At 40.2% G+C, this 21,366-nt stretch overlaps 1 long non-coding RNA gene across 1 annotated transcript in view; it reads left to right on the forward strand.

Moving 5' to 3' along the window:
- Window positions 1–14,600, forward strand: part of LOC137645592 (uncharacterized) — a 33,463-nt gene extending 18,863 nt beyond the window's left edge. Inside the window, exons 2-3 of the long non-coding RNA XR_011045308.1 lie at window positions 10,385–10,505; window positions 13,406–14,600. This is a non-coding gene — a long non-coding RNA (uncharacterized lncRNA). The remainder of the gene's footprint in view (window positions 1–10,384; window positions 10,506–13,405) is intronic.
- The last annotated feature ends 6,766 nt before the right edge of the window (window positions 14,601–21,366 follow it).

Here is a 21,366-nt window from a genome sequence, read left to right on the forward strand (position 1 = left end):
GAAAATAGCATTGGAGAAGGAGGGTAATTTTACAATTTTTAGTGATGCAAGGAGTGTCCTTCAAGCTATGGAAGTTTTTAATTCTAATAACCCTTTAGTTTTAAAGATTTTAGAATGGCTTTTCATAATTGGACGGAGAGGTATAACAGTTCAATTTTGTTGGGTTCCAGCACATGTAGGTGTGTCTGGGAATGAGAAGGCAGATTCACTGGCTAAGGAGGCTGCATCAGAGTTGCTGCCAAGAAGGTATCCCATTCCCTGTGATGATTTCTTACCTGACATCAAGAAATTGGTTTGCAATAAATGGCAACAGCAATGGGATAGTCAAGATGGCAATAAAATGCGAGAGATAACAAATGACATATCTCCTTGGAGGTATAATATGATGCCCCGAAAATGGGAGACGTCTCTTTGTCGTCTCCGTATTGGTCACACTCGGTTTACACACGAGTTTTTGCTGAAGGGCCAACACCAACCATATTGTGACGACTGTGTAGTACCTCTAACAGTAAGGCATTTGTTGACCGAATGCCCCAATTATAACAACTTGCGGAATAGATATTTGTTTGAGGCTCGAGGTGAGGGTGGCAGGTTCATCCTTGCCAAGATTCTTGGAAATGTGGTGTCCTACCATGCAAGTGGCATTTTTAGATTTATTTCAGAAGCAGGTCTTCTGAAAAATATTTAACTTTTATTACATTCAACTTTTATGATTTTAATTGAATACTCTTTTATTTTTTATTTTATTTTATCTTTTATTTTTGTATACATAAATTAAATGTTACCGGCGTCAATGACCTCAGATGTCAGGATGCCTGAAAACTTTGAATCAATCAATCAATCAATCGTCGTCGTTCACCTATCCTGCCAGCTACCCCCTTGGACCTCTCCGGAGATCGTTCACGATACCCTTCGGTGGAAGGTCGTCCTTACACAGGACACGCCGACCTTCCACCCTCTAGACCTGCTGACCTGCCGTTGCCGTTCCTGGCTGCCAATGCGCTGTGGGCGCCATCACACCCTGTTATTAAACAGGCAACGGTCCCTTCGGGGCATAAGGGACACGAGCACAAGATTGTCTCTCAGTCCCTTAAGCGCCAGGTATTCCCTGCGCCCCAACGACCTGCAGCAGATGTTCCTGTCTTAGCGCGCCAGTGCTCACCTGCGCGTGTGAGCACACTTGCTGTTAATCCTGCTATTACACGCCAAGGTTCCCCTGTGCGCCCATGACCACCTGCGCGCCAGCGCGCCCCTGCAATAGTTCCTGCAATAGCGCACCAGTGCTTTCCACTGGTTCTTGTTTTAGCGCCACAGCACTCTCCAACACGTCAGCGCTCTCCAACGCGTCAGCGCACAAAGGAAGTTCCAGAGATAGCGCACAGGCGCTCACCGGACCTCCAGCGCTCTCCAATGCCTCAACGCACGTCTGCGCACATACACACAACTCCTGTCATTCCTGATATAGCGCGGCAGCGCACAGCCGTGGAGTCTCCTGAGTTAGCGCACAGGCGCTCACCAGGACTTCAGCGCTCTCCAAACCGACAGCGCACTTCTGTGCACCCGCATCCTGATGCGCGCCCACGATCTCCGGATCTGGGCGTAGTTTCAGTTGCTCCTGTTCGCCATCGCGCGCCCTCGCCCACTACTTCAGCCAGATACACGCGCCGCACGATAGAGATATTTCTCCTGCTCGCGCGCCCAACGTTTTTGCCCTCACGGGCCCTTCGGCAAGATCCTGTGCGTGCGAACAATCGCCTTAGCGGGTGCGAGCGCTCATCCAGCCTCCTGCGCGTCACCTGTCATCGCCTGTTCAGGCTGCCACGCGCCACCTGTCATCTCCTGTTCAGGCTGCCACGCGCCACCTGTCATCGCCTGTTCAGGCTGCCACGCACCACCTGTCATCGCCTGTTCAGGCTGCCACGCGCCACCTGTCATCGCCTGTTCAGGCCGCCACGCGCCACCTGTCATCGCCTGTCTAGGCCGCCACGCGCCACCTGTCATCCCCTGTTCAGGCCGCCACTCGCCATCGCTCGGCCGCGCTAACATTCTCCCGCGCATGACCCAGGGCAGGGCCCATCGCGCGATCCCACGCGTGAGGCCGCAGGACATCGCGCAGCCAGGTCATAATCTTCTCGTTCCCTAACCCGCAAGCGCAGAACAGCGCGCTCATCGGAGGAGGAGAGGTTTCCGGATAGGTTCAAGGACTCTTCTTCTTCTGTTTCAGCATCTTTTTAGGCGAACCCTCGATTTGGTCCCTCCTCATAGGGATCGAACGATTCCCTTCCCTCCAGAGGGAGTGACTGACAGCGTGACTGTCAGTCAGCAGCCCTGGTTTGGTACCATTGTCAGAGCTCTTGTGCATGCTTTTAAGCCAGTATTCTCTGAACTTGGTCACAAAACAGTGGCGGCTTCCTCTCCCCTGAAGAGGAAGAGAGGAGTTCCTTCCATGGTAACTTCTCCAAGGGCGAAACTGTCTCCTCTGAAGTCCTTGAGCAAGGCTCCCTCTCCCCCCCCCAGACATTCTCTCCCTCCCCTGCGGACGAGGATTTCCCATCCTCTGGGGAGTCAGGTGAGGCGGGTCATTTCCCCATCGCACCAATGGGGGAAACCCCACCTCGCCCCGAGAAGTCTTCTCAGGTAGGGGTTGAGAAGAGCCTTCCACCATCACTGCTGGAGTCGTGTATCCCTCCCAGGAGGGAGCCGAAGGACTCGAAATCTTTGCCTAAGTCTTCATCAAGGATTAGACAGGAGCCAGCCAAACCCTCGGAGAACGTCCGCGAGTCCCCCCAAGAAGAGCCTCTGGGGACAGGAGACTTTACTGCTTGCCCTTCAGGAGGAGAGCTACAGGAGTCCGAACATGAATTCTGGCAAGTTCTAACCCTCATGAGTCTCAATGGGTTTCCGGATCCAGAGATTCCTCCTCGTGAGGACAAGGACACGGTCTTGGACTGAGTCTATGGTACTCATAGACCCTCAAGGGCCAGTGCAGCTTTGCCCTGGTCACAGGGGGTTAAGAGTGCCAGAGACAAGGTCAAAGGCTAGTTCTCTGAGCTAGCTTCCTCCAGCCAATCCAGCTCCGGTAACAAGCTCCTCCCGCCTCCTCGCGTCCATCAGAGGAGGTACTTTTGAGATCTTGTAGGAGACTTGTTTAGCTCTTCCTCTGCATTATTCTCTGAAAGAGCTTACCGGGGGAGTCCCTCTAGAGAGAGACTCCAACTGGCAGGTCTCGTATTCAGCAACGGAGATCCTGAGCCGGCAGATCTCGTATTCAGCAACGGAGATCCTGAGCCGGCAGATCTCGTATTCAGCAACGGAGATCCTGAGCCAGGAGAAGGTTGCGAAGTGTGCCATGCAGACTACTTCGTGGCTGGACATCTGGTTAGGGTCTCTGGGCATCCTGATGTGGTCTGAGGACCTGTCCAAGGAAAGCACCAGGAAGGCCTTGGAGACCTTTTTGCTCTCAGGCACGCGTACCATCAAGTTTCTAGCCCACCAAATCTCGAGCTTGTGGGATAACACTTGAAACGACAGGACACATTGGCTGAGGGATTCCATCAAAAGGTCCCCAGTACTGACATTTGCTGGCTCAGACATTCTTCCGTCCTCGGTAAGAATTTGTTTGAGCCAAAGGACGTGGAGCAGGCTGCTGAGAGGTGGAGGAAGTCCAACCAGGATTCCCTTCTCCATAGGGCCCTAACATCGAGGCCCTACAAACCTCTAGCTACCCAGCAACCACGTCCTGTCAAGAGTACGAAGAAGGCAGCTGCAGCGAAGACAAAAGTGTCCAAGCCCTTTCCTGTCAAGGACAAGAAGATCAAAAAGTCCTCTAGGGGAGGAAAGAATCCTAGAGGGAACGGCCGTGGCTGCAAACGCTAGGATTAGCAGTCCCACTGCATGTCCACCAGTGGGGGGATGCCTACAAAGTTGCGTGACAAGGTGGCAGCAACTCGGGGCAGATCCCTGGACGATTTCAGTAATCAGTCAGGGATATCGCGTCTCGTTCACGACATCTCTACCTCCCCTGACAGTGGATCCAGTGTCATTGAGCTCCCTTGCCATGGGATGGGCAAGGGGGCAAGCCCTTTGGGCAAAAGTCGAGACCATATTGAAGAAGGACGCTCTCCAAGAGGTAGTCGACGGGTCCCCAGGCTTCTTCAGTCGACTCTTTCTTGTAAAGAAGGCGTCTGGAGGCTGGAGACCAGTCATCGACCTCTCAGCCCTGAACAGGTTTGTCAAGCAGACCCTGTTCAGCATGGAGATGGCAGACACGGTCAGACTTGCAGTGAGACCGCAAGACTTCATGTGCACACAGGACCTGAAGGACGCATACTTCCAGATCCCAGTTCATCCGTCAAGGAAGTAATTAAGATTTTGCCTAGACAACAAGATCTACCTGTTCAAGGTGCTGTGTTTCGGTCTCTCCACAGCACCGCAGGTGTTCAACCTAATATCTTCATGGGCTCACAGGATCGGTATCCGTCTCCTCCGTTACCTGGACGCCTGGCTGATCCTAGCAGACTCGGAGGCAGCCCTTCTTCAACACCGGGACAAACTTCTGGGACTTTGCCAAGATCTAGGGATCATGGTAAATCTCGAGAAGTCCTCTCTGCTGCCCACTCAGAAAGTGGTATACCTAGGCATGATCATAGACACCAATCTCCACAAAGCTTTCCCATCAGATGACAGGATAGCAAGGCTGAGGAAGGTCGCGAGGCCTTTCCTCAGACGAGAAGAACTTACAGCCCAAACGTGGTTACATCTCCTCGGTCACCTCTCATCCCTGGCCCGTCTAGTTCCCAATGGTCGCCTCAGAATGAGATCTCTCCAGTGGCTACTCAAGTCCTGGTGGAATCAATCAATCAATCCCCGGACACTATGATCCCTATGGGTTCTGCGAACAGACGGACCTTCAGTGGTGGGTGGCAGACGAGAACCTACGAAAGGGAGTGGATCTTCTCGTCCTCCCCCTGGATTTGATGTTGTTTTCGGACACCTCAAAGAAAGGGTGGGGGGTTCACGTTCTGAACCACAGGACCTCAGGCCTGTTGTCAGAATCAGAAAAGTACCTCCACATAAACCTGCTAGAGATGAAGGCAATATTCCTGGCTCTTCAACAGTTCCAACTATACCTGGCGGGCGCCACTGTGGTGGTGATGAGTGACAACACCACAGTAGTAGTTTATATCAACAAGCAGGGAGGTACCTTTTCAGAACAGCTATCCCATCTCGCAGTAGAGATACTGAGATGGACCGAAGTCCACTCGATTGCACTTTCGGCTCGCTTCATTCCAGGCAAGAGGAATGTGCTCTGGCAGTCTGAGCAGAGCGACGCAGATAGTGAGTACCTAGTGGTCTTTGGATCGTCAAGTAGCCAACAAAGTCCAGATTTTGTGGGGTTCCCCGACTGTAGATCTGCTCTCTACAGCGCGGAACTTCAAACTTCTGCTGTGCTGCTCCTCAGTCCCGGATCCCAAGAGACACTGGCAAGATGCCTTCCAACAACGGTGGGACAACATCGATGTCTACGACTTTCCCCCGTTCTGTCTGATGAGGAGGGTGCTCAACAAGACCAGAATATCGATCAATCTCTCGATGACCCTAATAGCTCCGCTATGGCATCACGCAGAATGGTTTCCGGACCTTCTGCAGCACCTAACGGAGCTCCCGAGGGAACTCCCTCCATGACACGAGCTACTCAAACAACCACACGCCAACATCTTTCACAAAGCCGTAGCTTCGCTTCGACTTCACGCCAGGAGACTATCCAGCATCTCCTCACAGAGAGAGGATTTTCGCAGCAAGTTGCAAACAGGATGTCTGGACACCTGCGTAGGTCATCCGCAGGGGTCTACCAGGCGAAGTGGCGAGTCTTCTGTGGTTGGTGTCGTGGAAAGGGGTCTCTCTCCACTCGATGCCACTATTCCAGCAATAGCGGAGTTCTTCGTGTATTTGCGGGAGGAAATGCGCCTTTCAGTCTCGGCAGTGAAAGGCTATCGCTCAGCCTTAAGTCCAGTCTTCAGGCTCAAAGGAGTGGACATTTCTTCCTCACTGGAACTTTCCCTACTCATACGGAGTTATGAACTTACCTGCCCTCAGTTTGAAGTGAGACCTCCTCCATGGAACGTGGTTCGAGTTCTCAGGTCTCTTAAGAAACCTCCCTTCGAACCATTACGCCAAGCTTCAGATCGCCACCTTACTTGGAAGACGGGGTCCTGCTAGCTTTGGCCTCGGCCGAGCGAGTCTGCGAACTTCAGGGTCTCTCATACGACGTCGCTCATTCAAGGGGATGGGAGGGAGGTAACGTTCAGGTTCGTCCCTGAGTTTGTTGCCAAGACTCAGAATCCTGGAGTGTGGGACCTTCGGTTCAACTCTTTCCAGGTTTCGAGTCTTCGTTCTGTAACAGATGACCCAGACTATCTCCTACTGTGCCCAGTAAGGAGTCTGAGGCTTTATATTAAGAGAACGGCTGCAGCTCGTCCCCAGGCGCAAGTTTTGTTTGTGAGCACTGGGAAGCCGAAGACAGGGTTACCAAGAATACCATCTCTGCCTGGATTCGCAAGGTAATACACCTGTCCTTGAATCCTGACCCTCCTCAGTCACGTCGCCCTAGAGCACATGAGGTCAGGGGCGTACCTACGTCCCTGGCCTTCAAGAAGAACTATTCAGTAACACCGGTCATGCAAGCTGGGTGGGGTGTGGAAGCGTCAGACGACCTTCACAGCCCACTACCTGCAAGACGTGACACACAGGAGACTCTATACGTTCTCTATTGGCCCTGTGGTGGCTGAACAACAGCTGGTCTAAACCTCAGGACCCTTAATGGACAAGTATAAGAAGGTTGAGGGCATTGTTACCTGGTCTTAGTCTGCATGAATGAAAAGATTTGTCTGGCCCTTATTCTTCATCCTCCCCTCTCATGGGGAAAGCAGAATCCTGGGTTCTCTGCATAGCTGACCTCAAACCACTGCTGGTAAACCATGCTTCCTTGTGTTCTGGCCCTTATTCTTTTCTTCATCCTCCCCTCTCATGGGGAAAGCAGCATCCTGGGTTCTCTGCATAGCTGACCTCAAACCACTGCCGGTAAACCATGCGTCCTTGTGTTCCTAGTATTAACCCTTTTACCCCCAGGCTATTTGGAAATTTCCAACCCTTAACCCCCAGGGGCTTATGTTTTTCTCAGCACATTTTGCAGTATATTTTTTTTAAATTGCTCTAAAAGCCTTAATTTTGGTCATAGAGAGGTCAGGTTGGTCTCATTCTCTTGGGAAATGCCTGAATTTTCTCAAAAACTTATCAAAAATATGAAAAAAATATTTTTAATAGCATTTTTTTTTGCAAGGACTTACCGGTACGACCATATGGGTAAAGGGAGGGCATTTGTGAAACGTACCAGTATGTCTTTTTTGGGTAAAAGGGTTAAGTTAGTACTGTCACGTCCCCATACCCTGATGAGGTGGTATTGGGAGAGTCCTAGCCTTGAGTTCCATCTAAAGAACTCCAGGTCAACTTCCTAGGACGTGTCACACTGCATACCTTCACACACAATTTATGTAGGCCGCAGCACTTGTACAGCAAGATGCTAGCGAGGTACAGGGACTCCTTATTACTGAGTACTGACACACTCAAATATTGTCCCCAGCCAAAAGCCAAAGCCAATAATGGCCGGGACCTACCACCCTTCCTAAGGGGTGAGTCACCCATACTAAATAGCGTGGTTTGTATTTCAGTTACGGAATAAATGAAAAATTCGTAGATAATTTGTATTTTTCCTAACTATACAAACCTTAGCTATTTAATCAAACTTGCCCGCCAGCCCTGTCCCCCGTGAAAGTCCTACCTCTAAACAAAGTGAACCAAATCACAGGTGTGTTTGAAGGTGGGGGGGGGGGAGCAAGCTACCCCTCCCAACCCCCCCCCCCCCCACCCCACCACTAACTAGCAGTGGGGTAGTAATAAACCCTCATTGAAAATCTAATGGCTCGTCATTTCAGCTACACCGAAAGTAATTACCCATATTAAATAGCTAAGGTTTGTATAGTTACGAGAAATACAAATTATCTACGAATTTGTCATTTTGCAAGCATAGCGAGCCACAGTGGAGGAAAATTCTTTAGAACTGTAGTCGGGATCGAAGCCCAGTATCATTCGGTATTGTCAACTCACATAATCACCCACGATGGAAATGTATAGATATTTCTAGAATTTCATAGTTTTTTTATATTTCTGCAAGTTATGAACATAGTGATGATTCTACAGGTAAAAATATATAAGTCATATACCTGGGCTGTTGATGCTACAGGTGAGATTTTCTGGGGTGACGATTCTACACGTCGAGATTCTGTGGTGAAAATTTTACTTGTGATCCATCGTGTTTGGACCCAATTATGTGAAGACAATTATGGGGGACCCTAGTGGGATACTGAGGTTTTCGGGTAGGGCAATGTCCAAAACCAATGATTTGCAGTGATAATAATGGTTAGAAATGAGCAGGGCTGGTTCAGCCTGTCATTTCTCTACATTTATCAGTAGGGGTGGTTAGTTAGCAACAGCATAGGACATACTCTTTGGTCTAGCACCATTTCCCTTACCAACTCTTCAGTACAAATCTATTCCAGTCTTACCTTCCAGATTCCATATGGACATGTTTACAATGAGAACAATCTTGCATTATCATGCTGAAAGTGTAGGTACGGTTGTTCTCCAGTCCTCACCTGTCTGATTTACAATGTCATTTCCGGGATGGAGGACACATTGTTAACCCTTTTAGTTGAGCCAGTACTTTTTCATACAACTTTCACTTGTAATTAATCACAGGCAAAAACAAAGGACAAAGTACCTGGAAATGCTGATCATCTGAAATCTTTCTTTGTTGTATCAGCATACTGCTTCCTTATTATTCAGGAACCACCTAATTCATACACGGTCACAGGAAAGAAAGGCTGGATGGGGATAAAGATGCAAGATTATGTACTCCATTTTTTTCTCCTATACTGTTCTTTGAACACTTTTCAGAAGAGGAAGTAATAGTATAAGGCTCGTAGTATGCATTTCACAAAAAGTTTCTTGAGACTTATACTGGGAGTTATCCGATTAAGGGAGGGAGCGATAGACCCCACCAGCTTGCCAGTAATAAAGGGTTCAGTTAAGGAATTGTGAGCCTGGTACAACAGCTACAGCTGTTGCCCAGTTTTCAGATAATAGTTAAGGCAGCAGTATTGTAGGCCATGTTTGGGTGAACTTACGCAGCAACCTTCATTGTTCCTGGTGTGGCATGGGAGGAACACTCAGTCCCTAAAGAAAGCCACTTTCCCTCTCCTCTCGTATGGTGTATTTGAACCGGTAATGTATTGTAGAATGAGTAGAAAAAAATGTGAGAGAGGAGTAACTTAAGTAAATCATAGATAAGGATAAAGAAAATTAGAAAAGATTAACTCTTTTGTATCATTAGATATAATATATCAGATCGGGAGCCAAGTATGATGTCTACGGCCTTTGATCAGTTGCAACTGAACATTTCCACAAGAGACTGGGCAGCAGCATTATTCCTCATGTGAAAGAGAAGTTTTACACCCATGCTCCTCATTCCTGCCGTGACAGAGGAGGATGGTCCTTGTCTTTGGAGAGCTGCTCGCCCCTTCTAGAAGGGAGTAATGAAGATTAGCCATCCATGGGTACCCTTGTGGTTCATCAAGTACAGAAGGGTCCTGCTTGGCAGCTATGGATGTTACATAGGTTACTGGTGAGCAGTCCTGCACTGACCTATCACCATAAGCCTAGTATGGGTAAGAAATACTCTTCCTTCAGAATCCATTTTCCTCCTCAAAAAGGGAGTAACCGAGCTCAACCGAATGACTGTTTCCACTAAGTTTTATTAAGGTCCTACTAACATCGTGGTAGTAGGAAATTATTAAGAATACCATCTCCATTCGGAGGGAAGTAGAAAATCTTGGTGCACCAGTCAGATCCCGACTTTACTCTGAGGGATACTCAGTAGAGTTCCTGATCTGCTAGCTCTTTGGTTAGGTTCACCTTCATTAAGGGATGTGCCTATATCTGTGTGACACTTTTAATGATGGGAATTATGCAGTTTTGGATTTTATGTGCCAAAAATAATAGAATCAGTCACTGTTTGTTCACGAAGAGTAGGATGTAGAGGATTATTTGTTATTGTTTATTGAAAAATATCAGGTAATTTCAGTTATTTAGAAAATTGTAAACTTTGATAGTTGATGAATTAATAGGGCCTACCAATGAATAGATAACATTGCTTTTTGAAAGGCCTTTATAGATAATTATAATTGCAAGAACGGCATGCTCAATTTATTTACATGATTATACATTATACGTTATGAAATATTTCCACTTTTTTTTTCTTTTATCACAGGTGCATCTTTAGCTATGAGCTATGGAAGGCTGAAAGTTGGTTTAAAATGTTCGTGCTCTTCAATGTGAGCTTAGAATTGATATATATAAAACAACTAGCTGTATTATCTGGAATATGGAAGGTAAGATTGATAGAACATTTTTTGTTAGGTTTGAATGATATAAAATGTTTATTAGATTGAGGTCAAATTAACTTTTAAGAAAGTTAAAATTGGATTAGCCCTCTTATGGGCTATGATAGTTTTGATAGATTATGATGTTAATGGATTGCATTAGGACAGGTAAGTTTATGGATTGATAAGATTTAATTTGAAAGAAAATCTGATTCATGATAGTTATTCAAGGCAGAATTTTCTTGTTAGTGGATTATAGTAGGATTATCTTCAGTCTGTACTACTTTGACAATTGTCAGTCGGACTGATTCTTGATTTTACCAAATGAAGGGATGTGAAGATAAGTGCTCTTGTTTTAAGACTGAAGTAGTATTAGATTGCTAATGAATTGAGGTGAGATTTGATTGCCAGTACATTCTTACACAAATACAAACCTTCATCCTGTAATAGAAGTATGATATCAGTTCTTTCCCTTTGCCTAAACAGACACTGAATAGTCTGGCCTATTCTTTACAGATTTTCCTGTCCTCATACACCTGACAACACTGAAATTGCCAAATAATTCATCTTCACCCAAGGGGTTAACTATTGCACTTTAATTGTTCAGTGGCTACTTTCCTCTTGGTAAGGGTAGAAGAGAGACTTCAGCTATGGTAAGCCGCTCTTCTAGGAGGAGGACACTCGAAAACCAAACCATTGTTCTCTAGTCTTGGGTAGTGCCATAGCCTCTGTACCATGGTCTTTCACTTTTTTGAGTTAGAGTTCTGTTGCTTGAGGGTACACTAGGCACACTGTTATATCTAGCTTTTCTTCCTCTTGTTTTGTTAAAGTTTGTATAGTTCATATAGGAAATATTTATTTTGATGTTACTATTCTTAAAATATTTTATTTTTCCTTATTTCCTTTCCTCGCTGGGCTATTTTCCCTATTGGGGCCCCTGGGCTTATAGCATCTTGCTTTTCCAACTAGGGTTGTAGCTTAGCATTTAATAATAATGATAATCCTCATCATCATCATCTTGACTGGAACTCTACTTTTAAGATATATAATGAGGTGTTAGTAGTTACTATTTGATTGAAAAGACACCCTCCAATGATGATATCACCAGAGGGAGATCTTCACAGTTGCTGCAAGGAGGGCTTGCTGTTAACACAAGGGTTCCTTGATGGTCACCTTCCTGGTTATACGTTCTCCACACTATATCAAATCTATCAAAGGACCCTTCTGAGAGGACAGCAGAGCTGTTCAGCAATACAGTGAATAGGTCACCCAAGGCTTTAACGGTAGTTAAAAGGATTTACTATCTCCTTGGTGGGAAGAGGGGTCAAAGGAGACTACAGATCCTATATCTCCATCCAAGGTGCCTCTCTAGTAGAGGCAAAGAATCTGGAAACTGTCAATATTAGTCAAGGGCTTATATCTAATGTTTCTGAAGGATTGAGTCCTTCTCCCTTTCCAATCGATATAGGGATCATGATACTAACCCGTGGTATCTAGGTGGAGAAAATGGACTCCAAGAGCATTATCTTCTCTTCATCCAAGACTACTGCTATAAAAGTCACCTCCATGACCATTCTGCAAGCAATTTCCTGGCTGGACCATTAGGCGAGTGTTGAATCATATTTGGCTTCTCAGAACTTAAATTACTCTGAGAAAAAAAGGAATTTTACCTACCTGGTCTTGTCCGGAGCAAAAGCTGTTACATCTGTGTTATGGACAGTCAACTGCTCTATAGGTATTCACCCAAGTCATCTCACCAGTTTTAGCTTGTGCACATGCCAAGGTCATTAATTTTGTAAGACACACATATGACTGATACACATCTCCAGCAGATAGAGACTTCTTACCTTTTGTCACATATTGGGAGAAGTCCAGTCTTAAGCTCAAGCAGAGGATGGAGTTATCTGGAAATGTTGATATATATGAGTTTTTATAGTTTATATATGACATATCTGTTTTTGACGTTGTTAATAGTTTATATAGGACATATCTGTTTTGACGTTGTCACTGTTTTAGTATGATTTATTGTTAATTTATTCTCATCATTTATTCATTTCCTTATTTCCTTTCCTCACTGGGGTATTTTTTCCTATTGGAGTCCTTGGGCTTATAGCATCTTGCTTTTCCAACTAGGGTTGTAGCTTGGCTAGTAATAATAATACGAACAAGCAAATATATTTCCTTCAGTGGATAGCATCAGTAGACTCAGGAAAGTAGCGTAAACCTTTCTTTTCAATCGATTTAATACCAGCAAGACAGGAGCAAAGATTGCTCAGACACCTCTCACCCCTGGAGAAGCTAGTACCTCAGGCGTGACTGTTTATCAGCAGGCCTTCCAATAGTATGAGAAGGCGCACTGGTTGCCAGCCACCGACTCTTCTCAACAGCTAATTCCAGTTGACTAAGAAGGGAGGTTCTAGCATGGTGACTCTTGGACAAGAATCTCCTCAAAGGAATTCCCTGGGAGTACCCTCTTCCAAAAATGCTTCTCCTCACGAATTTATTAAAGGAGGGATATGCTGCAGACCTAAGAAGCAAGACAGTCTAAGGATGTTGATCAGAGGAGAAAAACTTACGGAGAATTCAGGTTTATTTACTATCCAGTGAATGAAATTAAAGGATTAGTACTATTGGAGCTCCTATTACTCCTTATTAGTATTTAGAATATAATGCAGTACTTTTCCATTTTACAAGATATATTTTCGATTGCTATTATAAATGTCATGGACAAGTCTAGTTTGTTATTATTTCCACTGTTTTATATTTATTGCATTAAAATATTTCATATACACTATAGTTTATCATACAAAATGTTTTAATAAAATTATATATATGATATTGAAGTGCGTAGAAAATATTGCAATAAAGACATATATCTGTACGATTAACATTTTTTATTAATTTTTCAGACTAGAATCATCAAACCAGCAAAAAATTTATAGTCTCCTGTGTAAATACAGGATATTGTACTGCAATTATCCACTATTGATATCAAGATGAAGACCAACAGCGAATATGGGATTTTCTACAGAAAATAAAAATCTTTAATTTCACAAGTACTGAATCGTCTAGTGGATACTCTCTATAATCGAAATTTTCTGAAGTATTGAACCTAGTGAGAAGTATCATTGTAGTCTACAAATATCTTAAAATGCTCAATTGTCCAGAGTTATTTAGATTTTAGGAGGTTATCTGTTACAATGTTCACTCCATTTGTATCGCATACATTAGGTTCAACAGTAACCACTAAATGAAAAGGGTATATTGAATAAGTAATAGGAAAAATATATTACCAGACTATTTCAAGTTTATCAAAGTGTATTTCTGGAAACCCTACATTTGGTTATTTAAGCTATTAACTTTTACATAATCTAGTAACAAGTACATTATTCGCTCTTAATCTTCACAAAGTCAGTGAATATAAAGCAAATTTAAGTAAGTTTTTAATTTAGGCATTTTCCGTTAAAAATCCAAAATAGCTTGGAAATTAGGTCTAGAACTACATTTATGATCTTGTTTGACTCTAAAATTCATATTGCAATTTCCCTAATTATTATTTGATATTAAACAAACACAATGGTTCCTGTAGTTGCCTAAAACTAGTTGCTAAATGAGAATATACTAAATGTAAATGGATACCTATTGCTTACTAAAACTGTCAACCAGAATTGTTAATAAATAACGTTAAATAGATCAGTTTTATGTATAATTTAAAATGTTTTTTTTTTCAAGTGAGGAAATTTTTTATTAACAACCAATTAAACAAACAAAGGTAAATAACGATGGTTTCTTGATATGTCTGTCATTAATTAGTTAAAACATCTAATGTCAATTTTCTCTGGACTACTTAATATATTTTTATAATTGTGTAAAATACTGTGAACAAGTTATTTAAATGCATGACAAGGGAAATTGATCATTCATATTTTTAGCAATTGATTCACATTTATTCTACAATCCGTATATCAAAGTACATTAATTATATGTGGATATAACCTCCAATTAATCATTTTAACAATGAATTTAATTTCATCTTTGTCTATGCATGACATTTCCTCTATCTTTTGAATTTTCTTTAATTAGCTGTTAAATGTTAGGTCAGTATCCTCTGGACTTCTAAACATATATTTATAATGGTGTAAAGTACTGTAAACAAGTTATTTAAATGCGTGGCTGAAGGGCAATTTACATTATCTGTTTAACAATTGATCCAAATTTATTGTACAATCCGTGTATCAAAGTACATTAATTATATGTGGATATAACCTCCAACTAACTATTTCAACTATGAATATAATTTCATCTTTGTCTGCTGATCATTTCCTCTCTGGTTTTTTGGGGGGCTGTCATCAAATTATTTTCAACTAGCCTTGAATTTTCTTCTACACAATGTCGAATCAATAGCAGGCGTATGTTCTCTTATAAGATATAAGCCGATATGCTTAAGATAGTAGCTAATGGACAAAAAAAAAAAAACCGTTTGGTTATCTTAATTAGCTATCTTGCCATTGCTGTTCAGTTGGGTTGGGGAAAAAAACTTATCATATTTTAGCAATAAGTATTGTTGTTATAGATCCACTTGATACATAAAGAAATATTTTTTTTTTTTTTTTTTTATCTTATATTTTTCTAAACCGTCGAATTTCCGTCCCCCTTGCAATAATGAGAAGTATTCTGCTTTACTGAAAATTTATATAAAGCCCCAGTACTAGAATTATTTTCTAAATATTTCAGTTAGAGGGAGATCCAAGTATGCTCTCTATAGATTTCAATTTTCATTTAAAAAGGTTTGCATATTTTGCGAGTGACGTACTTTACCTTGGGTATCAGAAAGCAAGGCAAGTCCTGTATAAAATTTTTTAAAATTGTGAATAATCATTGTACAGTATTTGTCTTAGTATCGCTAAACATTAGAAGGGTAATATGGTGTCTCTCTCTCTCTCTCTCTCTCTCTCTCTCTCTCTCTCTCTCTCTCTCTCTCTCTCTCTCTCTCTCTCTCTCGAAATTAAGGTTATATCCACATTAAAGAACAGACATGTTTCAAAATAAATTTAGGTGGTTTTGAAACTTTTTCAAGGGTTTTAGTAAGCTTAATTTCTAAACTTGATATCCAATATGTTTAATTTTCGTTGATAGTTTTTCCCAAAATATCAATATTGAAATTATTCTTGTCACGTATAACATTCCAAATGCTTGTTTTCTGTAGAAGAACCTATTTATTTTTCTTTAAACTAGTCAATTTTAATTTGTTTTAAGTCGTTAGGATGACAAAATTGCTATTAAATGGATGAAATATCTTGTCAACTGGTTTTAAACTTTGCATATTCTTTATACAGAAAATGCTATTAACTGCCTCGTAGTCTAGTCTAGAATATAGCCTTTATAGTTAATAACAGTTATAATTTGGAGCATTTTGCATATTGAATTTATATCAAAAGGTATTATGAAAGGAAGTAATTTAGCTCGAGTTATCGTATTCTGAGCAGTAAAGCAGCAGTGAAGTAGATTCAAATCAACATTCATGGAATATTTCTTGCCTAAAGTAGATTTTCTAACATTGGTCTTAATGTAAAGCTTCAAAATCATTCTTGAAACACTTCAGGGGGTAGTTGTATCTAATGAAAGACTCTAAGATGAATAGTTTGTAAAGAGAAGGCCCAGACACATCTGGTTCTTGATACGTTCATTAGGCAAATTTTTAAGGGATTTAGGAATGGCACCTAAGGCATTAAGGAGGAAAAAAATAATCAGGTCATGATAATTTTTTTAGGGAAATGGGAGAAATAGTTACCTTTAGGGAAGCTTGAGGAAAATAATTATGAATTATGTATTTCTTGAAAGAATTTGGCGAATGACTATGCGATTCCTGTCAACGTAAAATTTTGATTGAATATCTTAAAGGCTAGTAAAATGTACAGGCATAGAAGGTAACGTTGGGGTTGAAGTTTTCACTTGGAATATAAATGTAGGATGTAGCTTTTAAATCTATCAAAATTAGTTTTATGGGTAGAATTGTTTTCCAAATCTGAAAAAAAAATCATTTGTATAGGATGTGAATTGAAAATGGTAATTAAGTAGATATGAAATGCTTAAAACCAGTTTTTTTATATATACAATTACTGTTTTGTCATAAACAATTTCATTAGATACAAATATTGACCATTTAAACTTGCTATGAGATGCTTGTATAATTCCTAAATGTACATTGGTTGGAATGATTATTTTAAATATTTTGTTGTAAATAATAGGCCTTAATCTATTTCAATCACATAGGAATAATTGGTATGGGCAAAAGTACAAGAAAATACAAGACCTATGGTCTTGAATTTTACTTTATGACAAAGAAGTTACATACCAATGATAATGGTATAACTACATTTATTGAATAACTAAAGGCAAAGGGCCCATGATTTATACATCATTGATATGGACATTACTGACTGGGTACTCGAACTTTACTTATTTGGTATGTTTAGCTATATACTATTGGCAGTGGTATGTCCCTTTTTTGCTATGAATATTCATTCAAGACTGTAACTCTTGTATCTTTAGGATTTTCGCCCTTGCCAATTATTCCTATGAAATAGACTTTATCAAGTAGCGTTTATTACTAGCAAGATTTTTTTTCTTTTTTTTTGTAATAATTTTGACTTCAAAGATTTGTTTGTTCAATGTGGCAAAAATTTGTTTGTTCAATGTGGCACGTCACTTGATTCGACTGAATACTTTATTCAGGAGATTGTTGGCTATGTGCCTACAGGGATATCCACGGAAAAGAAATTCTCTTAAGTTTCCTATAAATTTGCCTTGTGTAACAGACCTTTTAAGGAAGTTTTATGTTTAGTATACCTTGTAAAGATGTTGAACTTCCTTAAACTCATGAGGTATTTTTACCATAGTCATATATTGTAACATCATATGAATTCCGAAATAAAAAGCATATAAATATTAAATTTTATTTTAGTATCCATGGTAAATGAATAGAAAACGAGATAACATTACTATAGTCTCCCCTGGTATATAAATAGAAAACGTAAAAAAAATGGGATGACATGGAGTATTCTCCCTATATTGAACCTCATATGGCAGAGTGTTCTCCCTAAACGGCCCCCTGCCCCTTCTAGCACCAGTAAATGCCTTATTCCCATTGAAAATGAGCCAAAGACTCCTGAAATAATCCTCTCTCTTAACTAGTCACTTGTTCATTTGGACTGTTAGTGACCCCCTCCCCCACATAGTGTGTTCACTCCCCCACTGGGGGTATGAGAGTAGTAATACCAGTGTTTTATGAATATAAAGTACAAAGTCAAGATGGCCAAACTTTATCTTGGTAATTTATTTTGGACCAAAGTCCACAAATTAATACAGCTGTCTGTCAAATAGTATTTTTTCCTGACTAAAGTCATGATAATAATTAGACCGGTTATATCCATTAGTTAATATTCCTCAAAAGCCTCTTATTCAATGTTGAAGCTACAGAATTAAAATTCTAGGGAGCCTAAAAAAGTATTAAGTAAACTTACTTAAAGCTTCCAATTTTCACAATATGGCGGAAGAAAAACTTAGAAATTCGTTAAAATCTTTTATTGTAGAAGATTAAATGCCAAACATACACAGGTTTCATTGTAATCAGTTTAGTTAATGATGGAAATACAAGCACTGTTTAGTCAATGACATATATGTATCAAATTCATGGAACCCAATTTTCTGTAAGCCTTACACAGCTTGGAATCAAAGAAAACTTGACGTTTGTTATGCAGCTAGCTCATATTTCGACCAAGAAAGGCTCTTAGGTGAGTCACCCTTAATCGTATAAGGAGCACTGCATGACAAACCCCGTTTTCTTCGTTTTTTCTCTATGTCCCTTTCTTTTTCTTTATAACAGCTGTTGGCGCGTTTGAAGCTCAGCATTTGAGGTTTCATATTTCATGATTGTGTAGGCAAGTAGTGATTTATCTAATCGAGATAAAATTATTAATAAATAGAAGGAAATGGAAAGCCCACCAAGGCCATCCCCTTTCCCACCTAGTAACCATAACTTAATGCAAAGATTTTTTCTGACAATGAAATGTTACTAGGCCCTTGAATGCTTTCCTTTTCCTTCTTTTTTTTTCTTTTTTTATTAATAATTTTACAAATAATTATATCAGGATTGTAATTTAAAGAGTTCAGAAATATTTTGGAGTTCTTCTGAAGTTAAATGGTTAAAGACTTATCTCATTATTTACATATCTATGATGCAGATTCCAAGGATTATGGAGTTACTTGATAGACTTGAACAAGACAAAATAATTAATATTCCTAGACTGGAAAACCAAATAAAAACCTTAAATTAATATCAGTCATTTTCAAGCCTTATATGCAATTTCAGAACGATCCATTACTACAGACACCTGAAGCCCACTCAAAAGCAGACAAGATTCACAAATGCCAAGTTGCCTCCCTGTCTCGCCCCATTTAATGCACATGATTGAGTCAGGTAAAAGAGAAGAGCCGTGCAAGACTACTGCCCTGACCATCCTTGCTACTTCCCCCAGCAGACAGTCAGATCGGACCGAAGTACGCATTCATATTACACGTGGACACCTAAATCACTTTAGATGTGTAATAAAGTTCTCGAAATGCAAACCCTAGAGGTCTGAAACACTTTTATAAAGCTAATAACATTATCTAGAAAAGAGTAACCTTATAAAAATACTTTCTTTTCCCAAAGAGATAGTTTTATAAAACATATTCTAATTGAATATTTACCTACTTTTTGAGGTACATTAACTTTTCATTAGGTTCATATAACCCTTTATAACAAACCTAAGATTATAACCAATATCCTCCCAAATATGCAATATCCTATAAATATAAGTACGTCTCAAACACCTATAGAATTAAATAAAGTCAGCCCGACTATATACTATCCTCATTTTTTACTATCTTCAGTTTATAATTCCTTACTATAGTATACTAGCCTCAGAATACAAGCCCGTAATAAACTAACATCTTATAATTATTTATAATTCACTCCTCATCTTATAATCTCCTACTAAACTATCACGAGCATATGTTCCTTCACCAAGGTATCGTCAGCTAATTATCAGAGAGGATGATGCTTTATTATTTATGACGTATTTGACGCTGGTCCTGTGTAACTTAATATATATCACTACAAGTTTCGGTCAAAACTGTAAGGAATAAGCATTTTTAGAAATTAGAATCATTATGATACTTTCTGGATTATTTGCCCTTAACAGACTTTGGATAAACGCAGCATGAAATTAAGTTTTAAAGGATTTTTTAAAGTTACCGGACAAAAGGGGCAGACAGACACAGAGTGCCTTTTCAAATATTCTCTAATGAAAACCGAAAAAAAGATATTGAATAACAAATATGATTTTAGTATTGTTAGGAACACAAACGTCTCTGAGCTGCCAAATACCTTTGAATGTGAGGTAGATGAAATAATTATCAACGAAAGGAACTATATAATTAGATTATGAATTTCTTAAATATCTATAGTAATCAGCAATTCACCAAAATGGTGACATTTTGGGGGTATCAAAAATCCACATTTATATGCGTTGTAAATTTAAAAAATAGAGGAGCTTTCACAGTTTTTACAAAGGGCCTCTTCCCCTGAAGAGGCACTTCATAAAAAAGGTGAAAGCTCCTGAATGTTCTAAATATACAACATATAGAACTGGATTTTTAATACCAAAGATTGTTAGCCACAGCATAGTGTTTTATTCAAGTTATACAATGGAACTGAATAATGATGAATTCATTACGCATTTTAATTCGGAATTAAAACAAAAAACTAGATTCGCTTTCCTAATCGAAAAAAAAAACAGGACCAGGAATTATAAATTCTATAGGGCTTAATGCTTGTTACGAAAATATATATTTATGAAGAGCGAAGCAACAAACTCAAATCTCTTTGATAAAAAAGAAAAAAAAAATGAAAAAAAAAAGAAAACAAATTATAATGTCATTTACTTCTAGGTGACTTTATGAAGGCTTAAATTTTCCCTTTAGATATTTCTGCAAATCACAAAATAAATTGGATTTCAAAATTTTAAAATAGAGAAAATAATGATTTAAAAGATGTCTTATATAAATTCATATAAAAATAAACTAACTTAAATACATAGTTATCTTAGAAAATCTATAACATTATTTTATGTAAAAAAGGGATTTTTTACTGTAATACGTTTTTAAGATAATGGACTATTTAAAAAAAAAAAAAAAACGTGAAATAACGTTTTTTATATGCTCAGCTTATTGAAGCTGATGATTCTACACTCATTGCAAATGCATTTTCGAAGAAACTCGAGTTTGATGCTTAAGAACGGGCTGACTAACCGGGTGATATACCTGCTAAATGGAATGAAGATATTTCTCACTTTTCACATAGTTAAATAAAATTTCTACATATGCTACGCTACGTAAATTATAATGCAAAACCCACCCTAAATCTATATGATAAACCTGTGATCCTAAATCGTACTTATCTACATAGTTATCTAAAATTCCTGTATTCTGACTTCTTAAAAATCCACTAACAAGAAAACTGACTTCACATTGGCACACGATCTATTGAGGGGAAAAAAAAGCAATTCAACAACATAACTTCTCCATAAGAATCTCACACAAATCACTCAATACTAGCGCACCATTCCCTCCTTCCTTGCGGTGGAAGTCATAATATTTCTCATAGCACAAAGTCCCAACATTCAATATTTGCAAATTAATAAATCAGACTCTGATATCAAGGGTAAAAATGTACTAGTTAAAAATGTCCTAGGTTTTAAAAGTTTTCCTTTAGAGTAAAATGGGCTTAATAAAATGATTGATAATGCTACCAACAAGAAATAAAAAG

Source organism: Palaemon carinicauda, chromosome 1 (assembly GCF_036898095.1).
Source record: "Palaemon carinicauda isolate YSFRI2023 chromosome 1, ASM3689809v2, whole genome shotgun sequence".
NCBI classification, from domain to species: Eukaryota; Metazoa; Arthropoda; class Malacostraca; order Decapoda; family Palaemonidae; genus Palaemon; species Palaemon carinicauda.